Source organism: Oryctolagus cuniculus, chromosome 12 (genome assembly GCF_051225735.1).
Source record: "Oryctolagus cuniculus isolate XC-2025 breed Fujian yellow rabbit chromosome 12, ASM5122573v1, whole genome shotgun sequence".
NCBI lineage: Eukaryota > Metazoa > Chordata > Mammalia > Lagomorpha > Leporidae > Oryctolagus > Oryctolagus cuniculus.
Genome location: NC_142878.1, coordinates 37,005,646 through 37,026,872, shown reverse-complemented (window position 1 = coordinate 37,026,872; position 21,227 = coordinate 37,005,646). Strand labels below are relative to the sequence as shown.

General features: G+C 41.6%; 1 long non-coding RNA gene and 1 pseudogene across 1 annotated transcript in view; both read right to left on the bottom strand.

Annotated features, from left to right (window-relative positions):
- Window positions 1-2,864: 2,864 nt before the first annotated feature.
- Window positions 2,865-21,227, bottom strand: part of LOC100345707 (uncharacterized) — a 226,934-nt gene continuing 208,571 nt past the window's right edge. The window contains exon 5 of the long non-coding RNA XR_016217375.1: window positions 2,865-2,961. This is a non-coding gene — a long non-coding RNA (uncharacterized LOC100345707). The remainder of the gene's footprint in view (window positions 2,962-21,227) is intronic.
- On the bottom strand, window positions 19,853-20,494 carry LOC149122996 (heterogeneous nuclear ribonucleoprotein A/B pseudogene; annotated as a pseudogene).

The following is a 21,227-nucleotide window of genomic DNA, read 5'->3' as shown; positions in this document are numbered from 1 at the left end:
GAAAATTTTTAAAGAAACCTGTCCTTAAGTCATGTTTAAGAAGATGGCAGTGACAATAGAATGACAACTGAATTACAGACCCCATGATAAGAAGTATTGGAGGAGGATTTTCCTATAGTGGGGCCTTGATGTTGTTATAACTTGCACCTAGTAAAGTAAAACATGGACTCAAGGCCTGGTCAAGACTCCCACACACCAGGCAAAATGCCAACAGATTATACCTAAAAATAAGTCCACTATTAAGCTTTTTTGCAACTGCTATTCCATTTTATATCAATGTCAGAGTTTTGTACATAGCTCCCTTAACAATTAATTGATTATTTTGTTTTCAAACACAATCCATTCATTGCATACCATTTCATTTGCTAAAAAAAAAAGTAATCACCAGTAATTTTATGAAATAAGTATTTCTGTAATGCCTCCTTTTTTCTTCACATTATTTTTTCTTTCTATTTTCCTCATTAGGGACATTATTCATCTATTAATAGATTTTCTTTTTCAAAATTCTGAAGTTATTAATTCTCATGAAAAATTCACACAATCACCATAGATAAAGTCACTGAAAAATCTGTACTCCTTCAGTTCTTTGCCAGCACGAATGTTGGCCTTGGCAGTTCCTCTGACCTGCTTCATCCTGTTCTTGCATTCCTTTCACTATTTTCTTGAGGTCTTTTTCTTCTCATGCAGGCAATGTCTTCTAAGTACATGTGTCTGTCCACTTATCATAGTATAATCCCATGGTCTTGTCACCACCAAAATGAGTTTAGAATCCAAATACAAAGAAGACATTGGGAGTAGTCTTGTACATTTTGGATAGTTTTCCTGAATTTCTGTCTTTGGCACAGTTGCTTTCCCAGAGTGGAAAACATCAATGACTATTTATTTGTTTCCTCTGAAGTAGTCAGTCGTGAACTTCCTGGTCTGGATAGTTACTGTGTCATTTATGATGACTCTCGAAAGTCATGCAACCAAGGAGGAAAAGAAAATATATTTTCTGATATATACCTCTGCTTTTCCAACAAGGTTCTAACACATTGTAAGTGAGGTATTTGTGTAGGCTGAAGCTATTTGCACACAATTTCAGAATAATGAATAAGTTTATCCTGTAGAAGAGGTGGTCAATTCTGAGTGGAGGAAAACAATCAATTTAACAAATTAGACACACATTCCACTCCCCTGGTGCAAGGTGTGCCACTGTCTTAAGAACAAACAAGGCCAGCACCGCGGCTCAATAGGCTAATTCTTCCGCCTGCGGCACCAGCACACCGGGTTCTAGTCCCGGTCGGGGCGCCAGATTCTGTCCCGGTTGCCCTTCTTCCAGGCCAGCTCTCTGCTGTGGCCAGGGAGTGCAGTGGAGGATGGCCCAAGTGCTTGGGCCCTGCACCCCATGGGAGACCAGGAAAAGTACCTGGCTCCTGGCTTCGGATCAGCGCGGTGCGCCGGCCGCAGCGGCCATTGGGGGGGTGAACCAACGGTAAAGAAAGACCTTTCTCTCTGTCTCTCTCTCTCACTGTCCACTCTGCCTGTCAAATAAAATAATAATAATAATAAAAACCAACAGAAGCCAGTTTCTGACCACAAGGAGCTTAGATTCCTGGTAAGAACCAGTGCAAATGACTATCAGCCATGCACTTTGGAGTTCAAATAGGTAGGCAAACTAACCCCTTTATATCATAGAGTTAATGCAATATTTTTGTTCATAGAGTCATCATCTTTACCGGTTCATTTTGTTTGTTTTAAAGGAAAATAACAAGCTTACTTTCATATATATATAGAAGCATAAAAAAGTGGGAGAGGTATTTTTATATCTGTCAAGATTTTAAATTTAAAGATACCTGTTTCTTTTTATACACATACAAAATGTGATGACCTGGCTCCCCATCTCCACTCCCTCCGTCCCTGGGAGGGAAACAGCCCTGTGATGACAGCCCGTGCCTACACAAGTAAGCAGTCAAATGAGGTCAGAGCACTGGCTGATTACTTGGAGCACTGAATAAACAAGTAAATGTATTGAAAACAGCGGAACCAGGCTTTTGGCTGTCATATAAGAGAAGTACAGATGTAAAAAAGGGAAAGCAAGAATTACCCCTGTCATGTTGGATTGGCACTGAAGGTATCAAAGTGAATTACTACTTTTCCGTATATATCTTGACAGATAGGTATGAAAATACAGGGAGATGTAAATGTGTATATGATTTAGTATCACATCTCAGAAAAACTTGGGACCAGAAGTGGTTTATATATCAAATTTGCTCAGTTTGCAATATTTACAAATAGACGGATGAAATATCTTGGGGATGGTACCCAAATCTAAACACAAAACTCACTGGTGTTTCATATATACCTTACACACGTAGCCTGCATGAAATTTTATGCAATATTTCTTCGTGTGCCTGATTTTTTACTCCAACTCATCACATGAAGTCAGGTGTGGAATTTTCTACTTGGGGTATCATTTCAATGCTCCAAAAGTAGCAGACTTTGATGTATTTCAGATCTCGGATCTTCAGATTAGGGTTGATCGGTCTACACATGCATATACACCAATACATCTACATATAATACAACCTTACATGCTGTAGAATATCAACTTGTAATGAAATAATAAAATTACCATTTGACTACCATTTTGGTAATAATTAACTTATGCAACAAACCTTGATGGATACTAATGCTCATAGATAAAAGTGGTATGAGTAGATGTTACCTAGTATCCTAGTGTCTCTCTGCAAAGTACTTCAAAGAAAAAGAAAGATAAATTTACAGTGGAAAACATGAAAGACATCTTAATTGAGGGATCAAAGTTAACACCTCAAGCAATGAGACAAGTAGACAATCAACTGCATCAGCTAGGATGAAATAACAAGACCAAAGCATCACTTACATGGAATCCTGGGTCTTATCATGAAGAATCATCAAACAAGTCCAAATCCCTTGTAATCTTTGTAACTTTCCTGGGTCCTGGAAAGTCAAAAGAAAACTAAAGAATCATTCCAAGTTGGAGATTGGAGTTGTGTGGCTGGCACTGTAGCATTAGCAGGTAAAGCTGCCACTTATAGTGCCGGCATCCCATATGGGCACCAGTTCGAGACCTCGCTGCTCCACTTCCAATCCAGCTCTCTGCTGTGGCTAGGGAAAGCAGTAGAAGATGGCCCAAGCCCCTGGGCCCCTGCAACCATGTGGGAGACCCAGAAGCAGCTCCTGGATCCTGGATTCGGATCAGTGCAGCTCCGGCCATTGAGGCCATCTGGGGAATGGACCAGCAAATCGAAGACCTCTCTCTCTCTCTCTCTCTCTCTATCTATCTCTATCTCTGCCACTGCCACTGCCACTGCCACTGCCTCTCTGTAACTCTGCCTTTCAAATAAATAAATAAATAAATCTTTTAAAAAGAGAGATTTGAGTAACAGGACTTGAAGATTTGAACAATGTGACAACTGTGTGTAAGTAGTCTTAAATTGTACCACTACAAAAGAATTGTATCACTACGAAGGAAATTAAAATACAGCCTCTGGGTTAGAGATATATGCATATTTAACTTTTACATAAATTTTCAGTTGTTTCAAAGTGAAAATTATAAAAAGAGGCATTGAGTATACGCACCTGCTATAATGACATGTAAGTAAATTGAAATGGGGTTTGGAAGACAGAAAATCATATTCCCACAGTCACCAAGCTCATGTCTGTCTTCAGTATTACCCTGTCATGAGAGACCAACCTAGTCCTTCATATAATTGGGGTGTGCCGAATGAATTCTTGTTTAATTAAGCAGGGAGAAGAGGACGTACCAGCCAGGAAAGGCTTCATGAAAGAGACTGGTAGGAGGAATGGGCATTCTAAGCATAGAGAACACAATGAGAAAGGTCACAGAAGGGAGAAAGGAGGCAGCACATGAAGGAGCAGGTGGCCAGAGCAGAGAGAATGTTTCAGGACACAGCAGGACTGACAGCTGTTAAGGCAGTTGGTACAATATGATACTTGACCTACAATATCAGGGTGAGGTGAGAACTGAATTCTGAACTTAAAAGGCAATTGCAAAAGCTTGTTAGCCCTTTCTAAGCAAAGTAAGATTCTTTCTTTTCCACCCTTCCTCTAACAACCCAACAGTGGTTCCAATGAGAAGGGAATACAAGCAAAGATTAATTTGCCAATAAAACTCCAAAATCTCTTTATTCTTCAGTACATTTCCAAGGGAATTCTATAGGATTATGTTCCATATAACCTTGTTTTATGTTAAATAAGTGTTTCAAAATGGAATAACTTCATATTAAGCTAAATTCACCATATTTCTCTCCTAAATGATTCTCGTTAGATATTCCAAAAGGAAGAGAATATGCAGTTTGACCCATACCCTTCTTCACATCGGCCCCTGGAGAGTCCAGAGGAATTTTGGAAGCACTTTCTAGGAACCTTGGTTTGTGTTGTCACGCAGATAGAAGGGGTTAATTCAAGGCTTTTATGAGCAACCAGTTAAACCACACAAGGCTGAGGGCTCTCAGGAAAATCAGAGATAAAATGACTAACCCCAAATAGCAGCAGAGGAGCAGGGCCCCACACACCATCACTTGCCTACTCCTCTCTTTGGGGCTCTTATTAGTCTCTGCATAAACAGTACACACACACAAAGACTGTGAGGATGTAGGGCCTGTCATGAGCTGACCTTTTTGCGTTGCTTGTGCTAGCAGTGGCCTGGTTACCATGGATTTCAGAAGAGTTAGAAGAAGCTTGCAAGAAAGGAGTTATTCATAGATGGGTAGGATAGAAAGATTGAGAGGCCAGTTTGATGGAGGCCCAAAGTGCTGCAGACTTGTACTCCATCTAACAGCACTGACAGAACACCTTCTTCATTGAATGTTCACATTCAGGGTCTAGTGACTCATGCTGACAGAGATGCAAATATTCAGCCTAGAGGTGGGGAATGACTGATGATTTTGGTGGAATTGAAATTCAGTGGTGCGTGAAGTACACACAGCACCTCTTCAAAGACCACATTGGACAATTACTAAGTTGAAAGATATATAAATGCCATGTAAACTTTGCAAACATTCAAGGAGCAAATAGCTCTTTCACACAAAACGTTTTTTTCCTCTAACATGAGAGGAAAAGAAGGGGCAACCAGAATTGACAGCAGAAAGTAGTAAAAGTAAATGGAGGAAATGTGAGGGAGATCTTTAAGGTTTCCCCTCCGGGTACTTTAACAAAATGGAAAAAAAAGGATGTGCACACCATGCATGCAGTTAGCCTTTTGAAAATGTGGAGATGCCACTCAAGCTGCAGTGTGCTCAAGAATACCCAGGGCAGTTTGTCAGGAATGCAGATGCCAGGGTTCACTTTCCCTCAGGTTAAGGATCATTAGGTTGAGGTGTGGGACTCAGAAATCCAAAGGTTAAAAAGATCCGCAGGTGATAAAGCTTCAGGTGCCCATGAACCACATTGTTATAAACTCTAGGCATAACTGTCTGGTAAAAGTCATTTGGCCCGGCCAGTGCCACGGCTCAACAGGCTAATCCTCCACCTAGCGGCACCAGCACACCAGGTTCTAGTCCCGGTCGGGGCACTGGATTCTGTCCCGGTTGCTCCTCTTCCAGGCCAGCTCTCTGCTGTGGCCCGGGAGTGCAGTGGAGGATGGCATAAGTGCTTGGGCCCTGCACCCCATGGGAGACCAGGAGAAGCACCTGGCTCCTGGCTTCGGATCAGCGCCGTGTGCTGGCCGCAGCAGCCATTGGAGGGTGAACCAACGGCAAAGGAAGACCTTTCTCTCTGTCTCTCTCTCTCTCACTGTCCACTCTGCCTGTCAAAAAATAAATAAATAAATATTAAAAAAATCATTTGGCCCAAGGATTTCCTGAGAATATAAGTCCATCTCTGAGTGGGCCAAAACTAATGAGCAGGTTAATAGAAGGCTCCTAGTTCAAAAAATTTAGTAAAGAATAAAATATTATGTCCTTGTAATATGCACAGATCTCTGTCAAGGTCTTGCCTAGCAATACAAAATATTTACTCATATATATAAAGATGTACGTGTGCACAGAAGGATTCCACTTTAGTTAGGAGAAGTTTTGGAGAAAGAAGAAATACACTATGGTCCAAATCTAGATGATATGTAGTTAAATACCAGCAAATTCGTGCATGATCAATCATAATTATAAACAAATTGAGTTCAAATTAACTCCTAAAATGAGGGGCTCTTTGTAAAGGAAGTGTCAGCCCTATATGTTCCCTCAGAGTCATGTCCTAAAATACCAATGAGGTATTTTAGTGAAAGTCCAGCATGAGTGGTGATTCCATTTCCTTTGTGTATATGCCCAGAAGAGGGATTGTTGGGTCACATGGTAGTTCTATTTTTAATTTCTTTAGGAACCTCCATACTGTTTTCCTTAATGGCTGCACCAATCAACATTCCCACAACAGCGTGTTAGGGCTCCCTTTTCTCCAAACTCGCCAACATTTGTTATCATTTGACTCTTGGATAACAGCTGCTCAGGGGGCTTCCATAGCCTTGGCAGCTCATGACAAGAGCCTAGGGTGATTACTGAAGCCATAAACAAGAGTGTCAATTTGTTAAGTCAACAACAGGAGTCACTGTGCACTTACTCCTCATGTAGGATCTCTGTCCTTAGTGTGCTGTACATTGAGATTTAACGCTATAACTAGTACTCAAACAGTATTTTTCACTTTATGTTTCTGTGTGGGAGCAAACTGTTGAAATCTTTACTTAATGTATGCTAAACTGATCTTCTGTATATAAAGAGAATTGAAAATGAATCTTGATGTGAATGGAAGGGAAGAGGGAGTGGGAAAGGGGAGGGTTGCGGGTGGGAGGGACGTTATGAGGGGAAGCCATTGTAATCCATAAGCTGTACTTCAGAAATTTATATTCATTAAATAAAAGTTAAAAATAAAAAAAATAAAATTCATATAGAACTACAAAAAAAGTAAATAACTACATGAGATGATGGATTTGATAATCTTCTTCACTATGTTAACTATTTTATTCTCTATATGTACCCCACAATATCATGGTGGATACCATAATTATAATATGATAATATTCCTTTATTACAATAGCATATAATTTTTTATGTCCTGCACGTCAGTCAGCCTGCCTGGTTTCAAACCTTGTTCTGAAACTCCTTTGCGGTAAGACTCTAGCAAATCAGATTGCACACCCATCTGAACCACAACTTTTCTAATAAGGGATTTCAATATGCAGAATATGTTATATATATTCCAGAAGGGCTGAAGGAGCCAAAAGGGGAAGGAGGATGAGGAAGCAGTAAGAGTGATCCCTAAATATAAGAGTATTCAGGTCTCTAAATTGGAACCCATTAGCTACATCTGCTGCTGTGCAATTGGAGAAACAACTTCCACTGGATTTGAATCCATGAGAAAGATGCTGTCTTGACCAGGGTCAGAACTACAGAAGGCCGTCGCCGCGGCTCACTAGGCTAATCCTATGCCTGCGGCGCTGGCACCCCGGGGTTCTAGTCCCTGTTGGGGCACCAGATTCTGTCCCGATTGCTCCTCTTCCAGTCCAGCTCTCTGCTGTGGCTCAGGAAGGCAGAGGAGGATGGCCCAAGTGCTTAGGCCCTGCCCTCGCATGGGAGACCAGGAGGAAGTACCTGACTCCTGGCTTCGGATCGGCGCAGCACCAGTATAGCAGTCATTTAGGGAGTGAACCAATGGAAGGAAGACCTTTCTCTCTGTCTCTCTCACTGTCTAACTCTGCCTGTCAAAAAAAAAAAAAAACTACAGAAAAGATGTTGGTTTAGTTCAGCTTAAGGAGTTCAGAGTCTCCCTACCTTAGGTATCACACAAGCAGCAAGCATTGCCACACTGTTGGAGCACAAAGCAGAAAAGTTCTTTTTCTACTAGATTTCCATGAGTTTAATCTAAAAAGAAATCCAGTCAGCAATGAAAGCTTGGAAATCTAGTTTATAGACTTCCATCCTAGCAGCAGAGAGCACAGGGCATGTATGGGGCTGAGAAAGATGAGTAAACAAATGGCATCTATGGTCATGAGGAAGACTGGACTAATTTTCATTCTCATGCTAAATTTGTTGGAATTTCTTTCAAACATTTCTTTAAATTAGTTTACCTTATATATTTAAGATGTACCCCTGATACTTTGATACATGTAGTAAAATGATTACTATAGTCAAGAAACTTTACACATCCATCATCTTGCAATTACTCCATTGTGTGAAGGGATGCAGGGACAGGAAGTAGGTGGGGAAAAAAGGACTTAAAATCTACTCTCTTAGTATTTTCCCATGTTTACACTATATAATTGTTGTATTTTTCTCTAGTGTAATCTTGAGCTCACCTTCTCTCTCTCTTTCTCTCTCTCTCTCTCTCTCTAACTCACTAGACAGTTTAGCTTTGCCCTGATGGAGCCCCAGGGGAGGTGATCACATTGTTTACAATTTGTCTTTCCAAATATACTTCTTTATGCTGGTGGACAGCCTAATGCATAAGTGTCAGATCCAAGATCAGGTGTCCATCATACGAGATGTGCTTCTGTCCAGTCTATATCTACCAACATAATCACTCTTCAGGAGAGCTCTGACTGTGAAAGAAGTTAAGGTTGGGTCTGTCAGTCAGGTGAGGCACAAACAATACAGGACAGTAAAACACATGAAATAACATAACTGTTACAGATTCCAGAGAGAAAAGGGGAACAATCTCTCAGGGCCAATAGGAAAAGGAAGCCTTCCAGAACTTGGACTAAGCCAACTGGTGACAAGCAAGAGACAAAGGGGAAAGACCTATGGGCCAAAGTGTCTAAAGGGTTCAGGGCATTACACAAGCAGGATTCTCTCTGGAGTTCTGATGGGTGGATTTTGAGCAAAAGGGCTCAAGTTCATGGAAGTAAGAGTCACACTGTGGCTGATATGGTCACTGAACCTATCTGTGCTGTCCATGTTGGGTATTGGTGTCAGTGGGGCGAGTCAGGTGGGTTGGCTCTAACAGACCCATAGGAAGGTGGTCACCAGGGGTCACCTGTATAAGATAGATATCTAGAGGAACCACCTTCAGGAACTAGGAAGAGGTAAACAAGTAGTAACTGTATCAGGGGGACTAAGTCCTGCTATTCTAGTATGGGAAAATCCAACTTACATTGAAAACAGAGACCAAGTCAATGTAAAATCAAAAGAACTCATTACCATAACACAATGTTATTAACTACAGTCCTACACATCAGATTTCAAGACTCACTCATCTTCATAAACATAACTTTGCACTCTTTGACTTACAACTCCTTGGTTCCTCCCCTCAATAACCTTTCTATTCTCTGTGTATTTGACTTTTCCTTTCTTAGATTTCACATAAAAATAAACCCATAGTATTTTTCTTTATGTGTCTGGCTTCCTTCACTTAGCCTAATGTCCTCCAGTTTCATCCAAGATATTGTACCTAGTAGATCTTCTTTTCTAAGGCTGAGTAATAATCCACTATATATACAATTACATGCCAAAATTTCCTTATCCATACATCGTCAGTTGTGTCCACATCTTAGCCATACTGCATGAGGCCAAAATGAAGAAATGAAGATATTTTTATGAGGTGTAGATTCCATCTCCTTTAGATATTCACCTAGAGGGATTGCTGGGCCATAGGGTAGCTCAACTTGAGGAAGCTCTATACTGTTTTCCATAATGGCTGAATTATTTTACATTCCCACCAACAGTGGGAATTCAGGTATTATAGACCTCCATTCTCAGAGTTGCTGAAACGAACTCAGGTAGTATATGGAAGGTGCTCAGCACTGGGTAAGACATCAGTTAAGCATTCACACTAAATTGAAAGAGCAAGAAATGGATTAATATCTTTCCTTTAGGGCTTCTGCTGAAAAATAAAATTAGTTCTTCAAGAGAGAAGAAATCAAATGAGGAACAAGCCTCAAACCAGGAACTGCCTCCTTGTTGAACAGCAGTGTATAACTATTACTACTGGAGTTTTCTTTGGAAATGCAACTAATTGTGACGTTAGTCACACCACTTATATTCTTTATTAAAAATTTTAAAAAGCAAAAATCTTTTTACCAGTTAAACTTCTGATTCGGTGAAGTGCTAACCCTTTTAACTGTAATGTAACTTTAAAATATGTCATCTCAAAAAGTAAAAACAAAACAAAAAAAAGACACAAAGGGAAAAGGAAAAAGGGTGGAAGGGAGAGAGAAGAAGGGAGGGAGGAAGGAAGGGAGAAGGGAATAGCATAATGTTCTTAGAACTGTGTCTATAAATCATATTGAATCTATTAAAAATGAATTAAAAGTAAAATTAAAAAATATAAAATAGTTATGACAAAAATATAATAAAATAAAAAATCTAAAACATTGCCCATGACTTAAAATTTCATGTTAAATGTTCTTTACAAATTGGAATGAGAGTGCATGGCAGTGTCATTTACAAAGATACTATAACATAGCTTTGTTTCTGGAGTGTGTGTATTTAGCTAATTCTACCACATGAACTTTCACAGTTACATATTTGGGAGGGGGTAGGTCACTGATATATCTGGGCACCTTCTCATTAATAGACTGGGGTCATGCCCAGTCACTCCAGGCAGCTATCAGCAGCAGCTAAGGGTCAAGTAGGTGCAATAAAATCAAGAGAAGGTGAATGTTATCACAACATCATTTGAACTCTTTATTCCACTATGCTTGTTTCCCAGAAGACTTGCTGTTATTAAAAACAATGTCATACTTTCACCAAAAGTAATTTAATTTGGATATCTGACCTTTTCTCATACAGCTACAAATATGCCCATATGAAAGCATTTGGCACATGAAACTTAAAGTGTCTTAGGGCACAATTACCCTCATTTGCACTGTTTTTTGGGGAATCAATGAATCTACCTTGGAATCTCAGTGCCTATAATAGTGATGGACCAATGCTCAACAAATATTTGAAATGCATGCATTTGTGCTTGCATATTGAATTAAATAAACTAATAATTGAATAAGTGACTTGGAAAAGAGAGTGTTGGGAAGTTATTCTGAGCACCTCTTGTTTATACTCCTGTGATACAATGATCTTCCTTTTATTTACTTGTTGAGTATTAGGATTAGTGGCAAATTAAGCCTGTGAATATAGAGTGGATTAAAATCATATCTTTGCAAAAACTGATGGAGAGAGAGGAGGGAAAGATTGGGGGTAAACAGAGAGTGAGGGAAGAGTGGTTGTCTCCTTGGAACTGTACCTAAGGAATGCATGAAATCTGTTCTCTTAAAATTAATTAAAAAATTTAAATATCCACCATAAAAAGGGGGAAAATTTTTTTAAGATTTAGAGATTATATGACTTTACTTCTTTTTTTAATTTATTTGACAGATAGAGTGAGAGAGAGAGACAGAGAGACAGGGAGAAAGGTCTTCCTTCCGTTGGTTCACCCCCCAAATGGCCGCTACGGTCAGAGTTACACCGATCCGAAGCCAGAAGCCAGGTGCTTCCTCCTGGTCTCCCACGTGGGTACAGGGCCCACCCAAGCACTTGGGCCATCCTCCACTGCCCTCCTGGGCCACAGCAGAGAGCTGGACTGGAAGAGGAGCAACCGGGACTAGAACCAGGTGCCCATATGGGATGCCGGCGCCACAGGCAGAGGATTAGCCAAGTGAGCCACAGCGCCGGCCATGACTTTACTTCTTTAACAAAATGGATGAGAAAAATCCTTGTCCATAGAGCTGTAATTTCCCCCCCACACACACACACACACAAAATTATACAGGGAGTCCAGTACAGGCCTTCCAGTTCAGAGAACTTGACACTCATCGTGTCTGCTTTCCTCCTTATAGACGAACTCATCCCAAATGCTTATTAATAATCACACTGGGCTAGAAACCAGAAAACTCAAGTTCAAAAATTGCCTTCCACTTACTAAAAACATTAAACAAATCATCTCATCTCTTTGAACACCACCTTCTACAGCTTTAAAATGGACATAACACTGCCCTTCTCAAAAGCAGTTGTGCAGGGCGTAGCAGGTAAAGCCGCAGCCCGCAGTGCAGGCATCCCATATGGGTGCCGGTTCTAGTTCCGGGTGCTCCACTTTTGATCCAGCTCTCTGCTATGGCCTGGGAAATCAGTAGAAAATGGACCAAGCCCTTAGGCCCCAAGTCCTTAGGCACCCAAATGGGAGACCCAGAAGTTCCTAGCTCCTGGCTTCAGATCGGCACAGCTCTGGCTGTTGTAGCCAATTGCAGAGTGAACCAGCAAATGGAAGACCTCTCTCTCTCTTCCCCCATCCTCTCTCTCTGCCTCTCCTCTCTCTGTGTAACTCTTTCAAATGAATAAATAAATCTTTTAAAAATAAAAGCAGTTGTGCAGATCAAAGAGCACCAAAGTCCAAGTCTTCTGTAGACTACAATTCTGTAGAAATTAAAGGTGCTAGCTTACTGGGATTATAATTAGTAATAAAAGTTCAAATTCAGATGGAGATAAATTTTTCAGTCTTTCAGAAAGGGCCTAGCACTGTGGCACAGCGGATTAAACAGCCACTTGTGACACTGGCATCGCATATCAGAGTGCCGGTTTGATTCCCACTTGCAGTCCAGCTTCCTGCAAATGCACCTGGGAAGGCGGCAGAAGATGGCCTAACTGTTCAAGTATCTGCCTCCTGCTGATGGAGTTGGAGACCCCAGTGGTGTTCCTGGCCCCTGGCTTCAGCCTGGCCCAGACCTAGCTATTCCAGTCACTTGAGTAATAAACCAGCAGATAGAAAATATCACTCTCTCTGTCTCTCTCCTTTCATCCCTCTCTCCCTCTCTGCCACTCTGCCTTTCAGATAAATAAATATATACATCTCTTTTTAAAGGGGAGAAGAAAGAAAGCCAATTAGGAAAATACATTTATACTCAAAGCTATATTCTTTCAACTTGGACAGAATAAAACTCATGTATTAAAATTAAGATTTATTTTCTGTTATATGAATTAAAAACCCAAGGCTATGATCTGTTTGCATATCCCTCGAATGCATGTGTTGAAATCCTCACTCACAAAGTGATAGCATCAGAAGGAATCAGTGGGGCCTTTGGAAGGCTCTCCCCTCATGAGTTGGATTAGTAAACTTAGAAAACAGGCCCAAGGGGGCTCATTCAGCCCTTCCATCACCTGAGGTTATAGCAAAAAGCAGCCATCTATGAACTAGAAAGATGCCTTGGTCCTGGGCTTCTGAGCCTCACAACTGTGAGCAATACATGTTTGTATTTGAAGCCACCCGGTTTACAGTATTTTGTTGTAATAGCCCAAATGGACTGAGATACCTACCACACTTGTTCGAGTGAACACTCTTCTAATCCTAGGACCCAAAGGATCATAGCAGTTTGAACAGTCAGTCATTTTGCTTTGTTTATAACACAGAACACACATCAGCCTGGTGTAGAAGTGGAGGCTTTTGGAGCTTTGTGCCACCACCTCAGTAGAACATGTGGACAGAAGCAAGGGCATTAGACCAGAGGGCAAGAGTTCAGGGTCCTCTTCCAGGAACAAGCTGCCCCCAGCATTGGCTGACAGCACAAGAGAGCCAGTGCAGCAGTCAACTACAAATCACTCCCAGTCCACCCCGGAATGGATGGGTCTGAAAGAAGCAGCAGCTGTTGCAACAGTCAGTTATCAAAGTGACCGCTGCTGGCTGGTTGCTGCTCACCAAAGCAAAGAGCAGCTAGCAGTGGGAGGGCTGGGAGAGAGGGACTGCGTCCTCTGACAGCAAGGGTATGACCTCTTCAAGCTACCCTCTGTGCTGCACTGTTGAGTCTTAGAAACTAAAGCATTCCAGGGGAACAACGTGCAAGGCGCCCGAAACTGCGAGAAAGAGGACACAGAACACCAGCAAACCAGAAAGCATTAGCTGTTGTCACGCTCAGAACAAACTTTGTTGTCCTTTTTTTCTAAATGATATTTTTAATAATCCCTTTACCCACAAGCAACTCAGATGATATTGGGTTTTCTGTGTTTCCAAGGGTTGCTAGGCAACGTTTCTAGGCAGCTGGAGATATTTCCATAGTAAGCAAGTCATGTTCTACCACAAAGGCCATGGTTTGAAAAATACATTTTTCATCTATCATCTATAAACCCAGTGTTTTAATACTAGGCGCCTTTATCATGGGGAAAATGAGATTCAGCATTTGATAACAGTAACTATAGAGCACTTTAGCATTGGGCCCTGACATAATTCTGCTCTGGGAACACACAGTCACCAAAGTATGCATCAGTGTTTATAGGTATCATAAGTCAAGCATGGTCAACAAGATGAATCAAAGAAAATTCAACTAGGCAGGTTTTTTATTACATAAATAGAAGGAATTTTTTAAAAGAGCTTTTTAGAGGTTGATGTTCTGGTTTTAATTTGGTTTTTAATTCAAACCAAAGAGAATATGTTCTCTCCCTTGATTTTCTTTATTGCTGCCTCAAAAATGTATTTGAACTAACCTGTGATATCATGGGATTTACTTGTGGGAGCTCCAATGTTTTAATTAAAAATGCAAAATAGGGGCAGGCTTCATGGTATAGTGGGTTAAGCAACCACCTGGGAGGCCTGCATTTCATATCAGCCTGTTAGTTCAAGTCCTGGCTCTTCCACTTTCCATCCAGCTTCTTGTTAACGCTTCCTGGGAGGTTTCAGATGATGGCTCAAGTGCTTAGGTCCCTACCAGCAACACAGGAAACCCATATGGAGTTCCTGGATCCTAGCATCAGCTTGGCCCAGTCCTGGCTGTTGTGGGAATTTAGGGAATAAACCACCAGATGGAAGATATGTCTATTTCTCTCTCTCTCCCTCCTTCTCTCTCTCCCCCTCTCTCCCTCCCTCTTTCTCTCTCTCTCCCCCTCCCTCCCTCCTCAACCTCCCTCTCCCTCTCTTTTCCCTCCTCTCCCTCTCCATGTGTCACTCCGTATCTCAATTAGATGAAAATGATAAATGAATAAACATTTTTAAAATGTAAAATATACCAACAGTCTGTATATTTTTGCTAACTTCTAATTTTGATTCTCTTAGATGAGTATGAATATCTTCAGTGTGTGGGATGCTTTAAAAAATTTAAATGTTGATTGTGCCTGGAGGTTTAAAAAAAATCTCCAGAAACCCTGCTAAATCGCCTCTGTTACAGAAAATTAGCTTTTAACAATAAACATGCTAATCAATAGCGAGTGAAATTATTTCCCATTCTGGCTCATTGCCATTTCTGTGAAGCCACGCAGCAACTCCCTACTCAGGTCCCTCTTCCCCTCTGAAGCACACACAGTGCCAAACTTCTAATTCTCAGGTTTAGCAATAGTTACATATCCTGAGTTCCAAAACTTTTGCAGAATTGGCATCTATACAGAACCTCTTTCAGAGTTTTCTTGAGCACAAATTCACTTGCTCGCTTTCACCTGCAAAAAAAAAAAAAAAAAAAAAAAAAAAAAAAATTCTAAGCCAGCAATTCTGGTTACTAGTTCCTCAAAAAGCTAAAAATATCAATTAAGCTTACCATATGCAAACAAAACCCTTTTTGAACCCATTTCTCTATTGTGCCCCTATACATGTAACCTCAGAAGGTATTCTAATTACTTCCAAAATAAGATATTTATATCTGATTATTTTCTGATTTGGTTTTCTATAGACCAAGAAGGGGAGAAAGAAAAATTCAAGTTTGAATTCTGTGGTTACTTTACAGAAAAAAAGGGGGGGAACTGAGGCTGAGAAATCTACCCTCAACAAAAGTAGACACAGTGGCACATTCATACTCCAAAAATAGGTATCCTCTGTAGTGGACAGTTTTCAAAATCAACCAAATCTATAGAATTAAGGCAACTTTAACATGTGTGTTCTCACCCAATTCTTTGTGCTATTAAACCATCACCACAACAAGGAAAATGTTTTTCTTTCTGCTAAACTACAGGCTCTTGTTGATTCATTCAACAAATCTTAAGACCCTACTAGACTCATATGCCAGGTACTCTGACCATAGTCTGGGAACACCACCAATGCGAGTGTTTTTCTTGTCCTCAAGGAGCTTGTGATGCACGAAGGGAATGAAAACAACTAGCCAGGCCATGATGGCAGTGTTCTAATGTCAGACTGAAGTCAATGCAGGAGGCTAGAAAAGCCCAGGAGAGCTCAGGAAAGTCCCGGAGGAAGCCTCTCTGAACTGATACCTAAAGGACTGACAGAGGTGGCCAACAGAAGCTTGTAGAGAAGGGGAGGGAGGAAAGAGGTGTTTCAGACAGACGGAGCAGAGGTGTTTCAGACAGATGGAGCTACGAGTACAGAGGAAAGAAATACCTCTCTCAGCTGACAGATGGCCATCTTCTCTCTGAATGTTCACATGTCCTCCTTTTATTCCTGTCTGTGTCTTCATCACTGCTTATAGAACACCAGCAGTACAGGATTAGGATTTAGCCGAACAACTTCCTCTTAGTTCAATAACCTCTTTAAGACTCTAACTCTAAACACAGTATTCTGAGGTATTGGGAGTTAGTATGCCAACAAATAAAATTTGGAGAAACAAATTTAATTCATGACAGTCATTTTGGCTCTCGAGGTGGAGAAAGGAGAGATGTATGTTTCCAGGAGGAAGGGAGAGTCAATAGGATTCCAAGATCAATAAAAAAGTAAGACCTGGGAATGACCTTCAAAAGTAAGGTCAAAGAAGGCATGATGATTTTGGTAAGCACTGTTCAGAAGAGCAGGGGACAGGGGCCTGCACTGTGTTAAGCCACCACCTGCAGTGCTGGCATTCTATGCAAGCACCAGTTCTAGTCCCGGCTGCTCTCTTCCCATCCAGCTTCCTGCTAATGCACCTTGGAAAGGAGCAGAGGATGATCCAAGAGACTGGACCCCTGTACCCACGTAGGAGACTGGGATGAAGCTTCTGGCTCCTGGCCTTGGTCTGGCCCAGCCCTGGCCATTGTGGCCATTTGGGGAATGAACCAACAGATGGGAGACTTCTGTTGCTCTCTGCCTCTGCAACTCCCTCTCTGTAACTCCACCTTTCAAATAAATTTAAAAAGAAGAAGAGTGGTGGACACCAACAGCCAATCACAGTACTTGTGGATGATCTGGGAGTTCAAAGGCACAGATGACCCCTCAGGAAGCTTACCTGGGGAAGACAGGAAAGAATTAATGGTAACTGATGGAAAACATAGTCCAAGAAAATGCTTTTTGTCAATTAGTAATTAAAATGGTTAAATTCCCACTGTGCACAAGGGTCTGAGGAAGGACAGTAGATGAAATCTTGCCGGAGCAAAATCAACATTTTGAGCCAATGGAAAAATTACTTTGGCGAGTTCAATTTCTATTTCGAAATCTTAGATAACTTCTAGGTCATGGAAAAAAACATGACATGTATAAAATACCTTACATTAGTTTCCCAAAAAGGTACCAAAAAGTAGAGTAAAATTAGCACTTTCATTAATAGGAAATGTATGACACAAATATTACAAAATTAAAAGGTGGGGAAAAGAGGTGACATTGGTTTTGTGATACACAGTTTACTGGTTTTTTTTTTTTTTTTTTGACATATAGAGTTAGGTAGTAAGAGAGAGAGAGAAAGGTCTTCCTTCCGTTGGTTCACCCCCAAAATGGCCACTACGACCAGCGCACTGCGATGATCCAAAGCCAGGAGCCAGGTGCTTCCTCCTGGTCTCCCATGAGGGTTCAGGAGCCCAAGAAACTGGGCCATCCTCCACTGCATTCCTGGGCCACAGCAGAGCTGGACTGGAAGAGGAACAACCAGGACAAGAACCCAGTGCCCATATGGGATTCTGGTGCTGCAGGCGGAGGATTAACCAAGTGAGCCATGGCGCCAGCCCTGATACAGTTTACTTTTTTTTTTTAATTTTTTTTATTTTTTTATTTAGTAAATATAAATTTCCAAAGTACAGTTAATGGATTACAATCGCTTCCCCCCACTATAAATTCCCTCCTACTCTCACCCCTCCCAACTCCTGCTCCCTCTCCCATTCCATTCACATCAAGATTCATTTTCAATTATCTTTATATACAGAAGATCAATTTAGTATATATTAAGTAAAGATTCCATCAGTTTGCACCCACACAGAAACACAAAGTGTAAAATACTGTTTCAGTACTAGTTATAGCATTAGTTCACATTGGACAACACATTAAGGACAGATCCCACAGGAGAAGTAAGTACACAGTGACTCCTGTTGTTGACTTAACAATTTGAGACTCTTACTTATGGCGTCAGTAATCTCCCTAGGCTCTAGTCATGAGTTGCCAAGGCTATGGAAGCCTTTTGAGTTCGCCAACTTCAATCTTATTCCGACAGGGTCATAGTCAAAGTGGAAGTTCTCTCCTCCCTTCAGAGAAAGGTACCTCCTTCTTTGATGGCCCCGTTCTTTCCACTTGGATCTCACTCTCAGAGATCTTTCATTTAGGTCTTCTTTTTTTTTCCCCAGGGTGTCTTGGCTTTCCAAGCCTAAAATACTCTCATGGGCTCTTCAGCCAGATCCGAATGCCTTAAGGGCTGATAGGGCTGATTCTGAGGCCAGAGTGCTGTTTAGGACATCTGCCATTCTATGAGTCTGCTGTGTATCCCGCTTCCCATGATGGATTGTTCTCTCCCTTTTTGATTCTATCAGTTAGTCTTAGCAGACACTAGTCTTGTTTGTGTGATCCCTTTGACTCTTAGACCTATCAGTGCGATCAATTGTGAACTGAAATTTGTCACTGGGACTAGTGAGACGGCATTGGTACATGCCACCTTGATGGGATTGTATTGGGATCCCCTGGCACAATTCTAAATCCACCACTTGGGGCAAGACCTGGAACCAACCCAAATGCCCATCAACAGTAGACTGGATAAAGAAATTATTGGACATGTACTCTATAGAATACTATTCAGCAGTCAAAAACAATGAAATCCGGTCATTTGCAACAAGATGGAGGAAAACATTATGCTGAGTGAATTAAGCCTGTCCCAAAGGGACAAATAGCATATGTTCTTCCTGATCGGTGACAACTAACTGAGCACCAAAGGGGAAACCTGTTGAAGTGAAATGAACACTATGAGAACCAGTGACTTGATCAGCTCTTGTCCTGACTGTTGATGTACAATGTAATACTTTATCCCTTTTAGTATTTTTTTTTTGTTCTAGTACAATTGGTTGAACTCTGTAATTAACACACAATTATTCTTAGGTGTTTCAATTTTAGCTGAAAATGATCCCTGTTAAATATAACACTGGGAATAAAAGAGGGAGGAGATGTACAATTTGGGACATGTTCAAACAGTTTACGCTTTATAACCAAGATCCACAGCTCCAGGTGCAGGGCGGCAGCAGGAAGCCAACCCTCCAATCTGGTTCTGGGAAATCTGGTGATAAAATCAGCCCAAAATGCTTCCATGTGACACCACACACTGCCTAACACAAGGAGCACTCTGGAAATAGTAAACAGTGTTTTCTATAGGAGAATGCAGCTCACAAGAATGTCACCCTCCCCCCCAACCCGTACTGCGGGAGATCTGCTCATGGTCCCTCTTTCTAGCCACCTGCAAGATGGCTTGAAAAACTGGATAAGCGAAAGTCCTCCAAGGCTTCTGGAGAGCCCCTGGTGCAAGTTCCCTCAGCAACCAGACAGATAAAAGCCCAGCCCTCTCTTTGGAGACTGTCACCACCTCTTTGCTTCAATACAGCATCCTATCTCTGTTGAGGTTGGCTCCATCTCCTTTTTCCTTCTCTCCTTTCTTGGGGTGTGAAAGGCCAGAACCCTCAGTCCAGGGGGACATTTTAAATGATACATGGAACAGGCCAGGGAAAGTTTGCCAAGTTAAATTTGGTACATAATTGCATCCACTCCATCTGCAAACCCAGCATGTGCAGGTGTCAGCCACTCCTGCTGAGTCTCATTAGGGCTTGTAGTTATTCTGCTGGCTACCACGTGGCTGGTTCTTCCCAGTAATTTGCTCTACCCTGACCACGTCCACTGCAGCCACCAATGTCTCACTTCCCCAGGTGGCAGTTTCTGTAGCTCCCGGAGCCACACTGTCACTGCTGCTAGATCTCTTTGGGCTGGGCCACCTTGATTTCACACTTATTTCCACTGAGGTGGAAACCACTTCGCCAGAACCCTTTTCAAGGGGTGTGATTTAAAGGTGATTAAAAAAAGACCCTGTCTTTTGTTCAACACTGGATATACTTAATGACGCTTAATGGTCTCAATCTAGCCAAACTTGTCAAAGTACTTGTCCATATTTCCCTCAACAGCTTCAGGATTCAGACTGCCCACAAATACTGCTTTCACTGGGTCTTTTTTCATAGTCAAGGCCTTTTCAGGGTCAGTGACATGGCCATCCAGCCTGTGCTCTTTCTGGTCCAGGACCTTCTCCACACCACACTGCTTGCGTCTTTGAAGAGGATAAACCCAAATCCTCTTGACTATCCACTGTTGGGATCTATTTTTATTGTGTAATCAATGATCTCTCTAAACTTAAAAATGGTCCTCTAAATCTTTTTTTGCTGGTATTCCAGCTCAGACCACTAAGGAACATTTTCCTGAAACTGTCAAATGAGATACATAGAACAAATATTAAAAAAGTAAGCTGTGATTTTTAGGAACAGCTGGTCCTGGCTAAGCTTTCACCGCAAGTATTATACAGCCAGTGTTCATGCAAAGTCTATGTAGACTCACCCTTAACAGTTGTATGGCTGTGGCCTACACTGTGATGTAGCTGGTAAAGCCTCTGCCTTCAAAGCTGGCATCCCATGTTGGCCCTGGTTCTAGTCCAGGTTACTCAACTTCAAATCCAGCTCCCTACTAATGTGCCTGGGAAAGCAGTAGAAGATGATCCAAGTGCTTGGGACCCTGTACCCACACAGTAGACCCAAATGAAGCTGCTGGCTGCTGGTTTTGGCCTAGCCCAGCTCTGGGCATTGTGCCATTTGGGAGTGAACCAGTGGATGGAAGATCTCTCTCCCTGTCTTCTCTCTCTGTAACTCTGCATTTCAAACAAGTAAATAAATCTTAAAATAATAAAAGTCTGCACTATGCTTCCTTTGAAGGGTGCAAAATCTCCATTACCATCCAAATTCAATTTCAAACTCAACCCAGCCCTTCACAAAGCCAAAGACAATTGCAGGCCCTGGTTGTGAAAGGAGAAAAAAACAAAACACCTAGGGTCCAAGCCCTGACCATGCAGGATGGTAAGTACAATATTTTTTAAGGGGCTAGCATTGTTGGCATACCATGCAAGTGCTGGGTTCAAGTCCTGGATACTCCAATTC